Source organism: Lolium rigidum, chromosome 6 (genome assembly GCF_022539505.1).
Source record: "Lolium rigidum isolate FL_2022 chromosome 6, APGP_CSIRO_Lrig_0.1, whole genome shotgun sequence".
Classification (NCBI taxonomy): domain Eukaryota; kingdom Viridiplantae; phylum Streptophyta; class Magnoliopsida; order Poales; family Poaceae; genus Lolium; species Lolium rigidum.
In genome coordinates, this window is record NC_061513.1 from 219,830,932 (window position 1) to 219,837,722 (window position 6,791).

Below are 6,791 nucleotides of genomic sequence, written 5' to 3' on the forward strand. Positions count from 1 at the left end.
CTTTGTTACAGACAAGTCGGTGAGATTGACAACCTCACTGTTTCGTTGGGGCAAAGTACTTCGGTTGTGTTGTGCAGGGTTCCACGTTGGCGCCGGAATCTCTGGTGTTGCGCCGCACTACATCCCGCCGCCATCAACCTTCAACGTGCTTCTTGGCTCCTCCTGGTTCGATAAACCTTGGTTTCTTTCTGAGTGAAAACTTGCTGCTGTGCGCATCATACCTTCCTCTTGGGGTTCCCAACGAACGTGTGAGTTACACGCCATCAGCGGCGCCGCCACCATCTGCTTCGGTCTTGCGCTCTGGGTCGAACGGAACCACCCGCTCATCCTCGCGCGTGCTGGAGCGTCGTGCTCATCCTCAACCGGTCGCCGGCAGTGAGCTCCAGCGCCACATCATCGATTTTGACCACAGTCAAAGCCACCGAGGCAGCTGACGTGGCCAGGACCCCACCAGTCATTGACTGTGGGTGCATTCTGGTCGGGTAACTCTAGTATTTCTTGTTTAAATTCAATTCCAGAAATTTGCTGCAACTTTGACAAATTGTAGAAAATCCAATATAGCTCAGAAAAATAAATATAAGGTATCAAAATTCTTATAACGATAAACTCTATCCAATAAAAATATAAAATGAAATTTTTATTCAATTATTTAATACTTGTTATTTAAACCTTTAATTTTAATTCTAAATTCAATTAAAATTCGATAAATAGTAAAATTTCCAAAATTAAATAAAAACCAGTAAATAAATAAGAAAACATTAAAACTAAATTTCTTTATTTGTTATTTTGTTAAATCATTATTCGAGAGATTTAAACCTAATTAATAATTACCCTAATTATTAATTGTTTAAAAAAATATAATAAAATGCCAAATTCAATATTATTTTTATTTCCAAGTTACTAATAACTTCATCTTTAAAATGAAGTTATTAATCATAGAACCATATGGTAAATAGCAAACCCTAATTCCATATGGAATGATATTACAACCCTATCATTTCATGTGAAACCCAAAACCCTAATTCAACTAGTAACCCTAGATCCATTACTTCATATGAACCCTAAATTGTTCCCAAACCTAAACCCTAAGTAACATGTGATCATGTTACTTCATTAGTTATCATAGATTCATATCTAGCAACTAAATACTAGTTCAAATCCACATAAAATATGGGAACCCTATCACTACTAAATAGCATCCCATGTGTTCATCTTCATCAGACCTAAATAATCAAGTAGGGTCAGCCAAGTGCAAACCCTAGATCCTATTACTAAAACAATCATCCTTAAGTATCCATGCTTAGCATCACACCAATGTGATGAACCTCAGGAGCAACTATACCATATCCTGAGCATTACCTAACCATATTCCACTAAACCCTACTAGTGTTGGATACTTATCAACCAACCTAATTAGGAGCAAATCATTCCTTACTTAATAGAACCAACAGTAAAACCTAAACAACCTCAACCTCATTGATATACTTCTTATTATGTAAGAAGTATGTTCTTCAAAAGTTATTCTTTTGAAGTAAACAGAGAACCACCATCAACCCTGCTTATAAGGACCTATAAACCCTAGCTAGTTATCACCAATAAGATAAACCAATCTTGATAGCAACCTTGTCTGAATAATTGCTTAGAATGCCAGGCTTAATTCAACCTTACAAGCCCTAGATGTTGATGAATCCAACTAGGTTGTGATCCATCTATTACTTATTCCAGAAACCAATTAGAACCATAGAACACCATAGAACTCCACAACCCTAATTATCATACTTGTTCTTTATCAAAGAACATGTTCTTCAAAAGTTATTCTTTTGAAATATATGATAATTAATAATTAACCATGCCATATAGTGCTAAAACCAACCACTATTCATTACATGTTAAGATTATACCAAATGTTATAATTGTGTGCTATTAATATTATTGTTATTATATATTGCAGCACCTGTTCATGATACCATGTAACCACACCTGAATAAGAACCTTGTTTGTGAACCACTCTAAAAGTGCAACACACCCTAAACAAATCATTTCAATTCATTAATCCTAAATCATCGGGGTAAGGTCACGCTTAGAGCGATTGCATCTGATACTTATGCATTATTGCATCCTTGGCAATCTTTTAAACATCAACCTTACCGGACAATGATGCTATGTCAGAATCTGGAGTTATTGCGTATCGAAGACCTTGTCTGCATAATCTTGCAGTCAAGAAAGGCAAGTTCATCACTTGCTCATGTCATTTGAGTATCTTTATCAAATTACTTGCAAAGTACTATGATTATCATTATTGCATAAAAACCAAAACCACTATTTTCATGACTATGAATATGACTATATGGTTGGCAATGGAACCATGGATTGTGTTGATATGGTGGAGGTTCCATCGCAAGGGTTTATATCCATCTAGGATTAAACAACAAATGTCGTCCAGTGATTCTTGTGCCGTAATACCCATGTTAACCATAAGATCCGGAGTGGGACGGAGTAGTCAAAAGTGTTTCCACCTCTCATTCATCAACGGATGCGCTTTACCGTAGTATACTTGTAATCCAAGGGGGCAAGCGGTGAGGCTGGGGAGTCCTAAGTCCCCACGGCATTGTCCGTAGTACACTTGTCGCCCGAAGGAGCAAGCGGTGAGGCTGGGGAGTCCTAAGTCCCCACAGGTATTGCGGTCTATGATGGGTTGCAGCTGCCGGCGTAGGAATGTATGGTAGAGCCCTGCATTGTCGTCGTGGTCGGGGCCCAACCTTAAATGGTGTAAGTGAACCGGCGTGGACCCAGGGTCGGAGTTTGCAACAAAGGGTGGGTGTTCGAGGTAGCGGATGAACATGATTGGCTAGACCTTATACCAGGCCTCACACCATAGGAAGTGTGGACGGGAAGATCACCCGGTTGGCACCAAGGTTAAGATCTCTTATGGGTAAAGCAACACACCTCTGCAGAGTGTAATGAATCGTGACCAGTCACTCCCTGTTCCAGGATATGGAACTGCGAACGCTGCCGGAAAGGAACTCCATGAAGTTCTAGTAAACCGGTGAAGGCTGACGGACATAGTTCTTCTGAATAAAAGCAACCTTTTGAAGAAATGGTTATGAAAACTTGCATTGGTATTAGACTTTCCGGTCTAATGCCGTAGCTAGTGCATTAAACACCTCTTTCCTATAATGAACTTGTTGAGTACGCTCGTACTCATCCCACTCTTAAATCCCCTGCTTAGATATGGAGGCATCAAAGGAGGATCTACAGTGAAACTCGAAGGTCGAGGAGTCAACAACTACTTCAAGAGACAAGAACCTTGTCAGAGGAGTCAAATACCGCATCCAACAAGGAGAAAACCTAGTTTAGCCATAGAAGGGAACTAGCTTCCTAAACTTAGCTCCTATTTAGCTAGAATCTATTCATAGCCCCTATAGCTAGTCAAATACTCTACAAATAGAGTTCGTGATTGATACGTCCCAAACGTATCTATAATTTCTTATGTTCCATGCTACTTTTATGATGATACTCACATGTTTTATACACATTATATGTCATTATTATGCATTTTCCGGCACTAACCTATTGACGAGATGCGAAGAGCCGATTCTTTGTTTTCTAGCTGTTTTTGGTTTCAGAAATCCTAGTAAGGAAATATTCTCGGAATTGGACGAAATCAACGCCCAGGGGCCTATTTTTCCACGAAGCTTCCAGAAGACCGGAGGACTTACGAAGTGGGGCCACGAGGCGCCGCCACAACAGGGCGGCGCGGCCCAGGCGTGTGGGGCCCTCGTGTGGCCCCCTGACCTGCCCTTCAGCCCACATATAGTCTTCGTCGCGAAACCCCCAGTACCGAGAGCCACGATATGGAAAACCTTACGGAGACGCCGCCGCCGCCAATCCCATCTCGGGGGATTCAGGAGATCGCCTCCGGCACCCTGCCGGAGAGGGGAATCATCTCCCGGAGGTCTCTTCATCGCCATGATCGCCTCCGGATCGATGTGTGAGTAGTTCACCCCTGGACTATGGGTCGATAGCAGTAGCTAGATGGTTGTCTTCTCCCCATTGTGCTATCATGTTAGATCTTGTGAGCTGTCTATCATGATCAAGATCATCTATTTGTAATCCTACATGTTGTGTTTGTTGGGATCCGATGAATATTGAATACTATGTCAAGTTGATTATCAATCTATCATATATGTTATTTATGTTCTTGCATACTCTCCGTTGCTAGTAGAGGCTCGGCCAAGTTGATACTTGTGACTCCAAGAGGGAGTATTTATGCTCGATAGTGGGTTCATGCCTCCATTAAATCTGGGACGAGTGATGGAAAGTTCTAAGGTTGTGGATGTGTTGTTGCCACTAGGGATAAAACATCGATGCTTTGTCTAAGGATATTTGTGTTGATTACATTACGCACCATACTTAATGCAATTGTCTCGTTGTTTACAACTTAATACCGGAGGGGGTTCGGATGATAACCTCGAAGGTGGACTTTTTAGGCATAGATGCATGCTTGGATAGCGGTCTATGTACTTTGTCGTAATGCCCCGATTAAATCTCATAGTACTCATCATGATATATGTATGTGCATTGTTATGCCTTCTTTATTTGTCAATTGCCCAACTGTAATTTGTTCACCCAACATCTCGCTATCTTATGGGAGAGACACCGCTAGTGATCTCGTGGACCCCGGTCCTATTCTTTACATCTGAAATACAATCTACTGCAATTGTTCTTTACTTGTTCTTCGCAAACAACCATCATCATCCACACTATACATCTAATCCTTTGTTTACAGCAAGCCGGTGAGATTGACAACCTCGGCTGTTACGTTGGGGCAAAGTTCCGTGATTGTGTTGTGCAGGTTCCACGTTGGCGCCGGAATCCCCGGTGTTGCGCCGCACTACACTCCTCCGCCATCAACCTTCAACGTGCTTCTTGGCTCCTACTGGTTCGATAACCTTGGTTTCTTACTGAGGGAAAACTTGCTGCTGTGCGCATCATACCTTCCTCTTGGGGTTCCCAACGGACGTGTTAATTACGCGCAATCAAGCTCTTTTCCTGGCGCCGTTGCCGGGGAGATCAAGACACGCTGCAAGGGGAGTCTCCACTTCCAATCTCTTTACTTTGTTTTTGTCTTGCTTTACTTTATTTACTAGTTTGTTTGCTGCACCTATATCAAAACACAAAAAAAATTAGTTCCTAGTTTTACTTTATTTACTGTCTTGTTCTCCATATTAAAAACACAAAAACATTAGTTACTTGCATTTACTTTATTTAGTTTGCTTTATTTACTACTGCTAAAATGGGTACTGTTGAGAATACTAAGTTGTGTGACTTCACTAGCACAAATAATAATGATTTCCTATGCACACCTATTGCTCCACCCTGCTACTACAGCAGAATTTTTTGAAATTAAACCTGCTTTACTGAATCTTGTTATGAGAGAGCAATTTTCTGGTGTTAGTTCTGATGATGCTGCTGCTCATCTTAATAATTTTGTTGAACTATGTGAAATGCAAAAATATAAGGATGTAGATGGTGACATTATAAAATTAAAATTGTTTCCTTTCTCTTTAAGAGGAAGAGCTAAAGATTGGTTGCTATCTCTGCCTAGAAATAGTATTGATTCTTGGACTAAATGTAAGGATGCTTTTATTGGTAGATATTATCCTCCCGCTAAAATTATATCTTTGAGAAGTAGCATAATGAATTTCAAGCAATTAGATAATGAACATGTTGCTCAAGCATGGGAGAGAATGAAATCTTTGGTAAAGAATTGCCCAACCCATGGACTGACTACTTGGATGATCATCCAAACCTTTTATGCAGGATTGAATTTTTCTTCGCGGAACCTATTGGATTCAGATGCTGGAGGTACCTTTATGTCCATCACTTTGGGGGCGGCAACAAAGCTTCTTGATGATATGATGATAAATTACTCTGAATGGCACACGGAAAGATCTCCACAAGGTAAGAAGGTAAATTCTGTTGAAGAAACCTCCACCTTGAGTGATAAGATTGATGCTATTATGTCTATGCTTGTGAATGATAGATCTAATGTTGATCCTAATAATGTTCCTTTAGCTTCATTGGTTGCCAAAGAAGAACATGTTGATGTGAAATTCATTAAAAACAATAATTTCAACAACAATGCTTATAGGAACAACTCTGGTAACAACTATAGGCCATATCCTGCTGCTAATGGTAATAGTTATGGTAATTCTTATGGGAATTCTTACAGCAATAATAGGAGTGTACCCCCTGGTCTTGAAGCCATGCTTAAAGAATTTATTAGTACACAAACTGCTTTTAACAAATCTGTTGAGGAAAAGCTCAATAAAATTGATATTCTCGCTTCTAAGGTTGATAGTCTTGCCTCTGATGTCGATCTTTTAAAACTGAAAGTTATGCCTAATAGGGATATTGATAATAAGATTGTTACTACAGCAAATGCCATTCAAGTTCGAATTAATGAGAATATTAGATTGATGGCTGAATTGCATGCTAGGTGGGAAAGAGAAGAAAATGAAAAACTTGCTAAAGAGAATAATGTAGCTAAAGTTTGGACTATTACCACCACTAGTAATTGTTGCGGTCAGAAACCCACCGGCGAGCAGCGACGGGCAACACAGTAGAGCCGGGAGGTTCCCAGGACTGCGGCTGGCCCTGGTCCCTCGAGCGACGGCCCGCAAAGACTCGGCACGCACGTCCGATGCTGGTGCAAGGGCGTGCCACCTGACCTATACCTGGTCAGGAAGGTGATGGATTTGCTTCGCTTAGTTTCCTGCATGGCATAC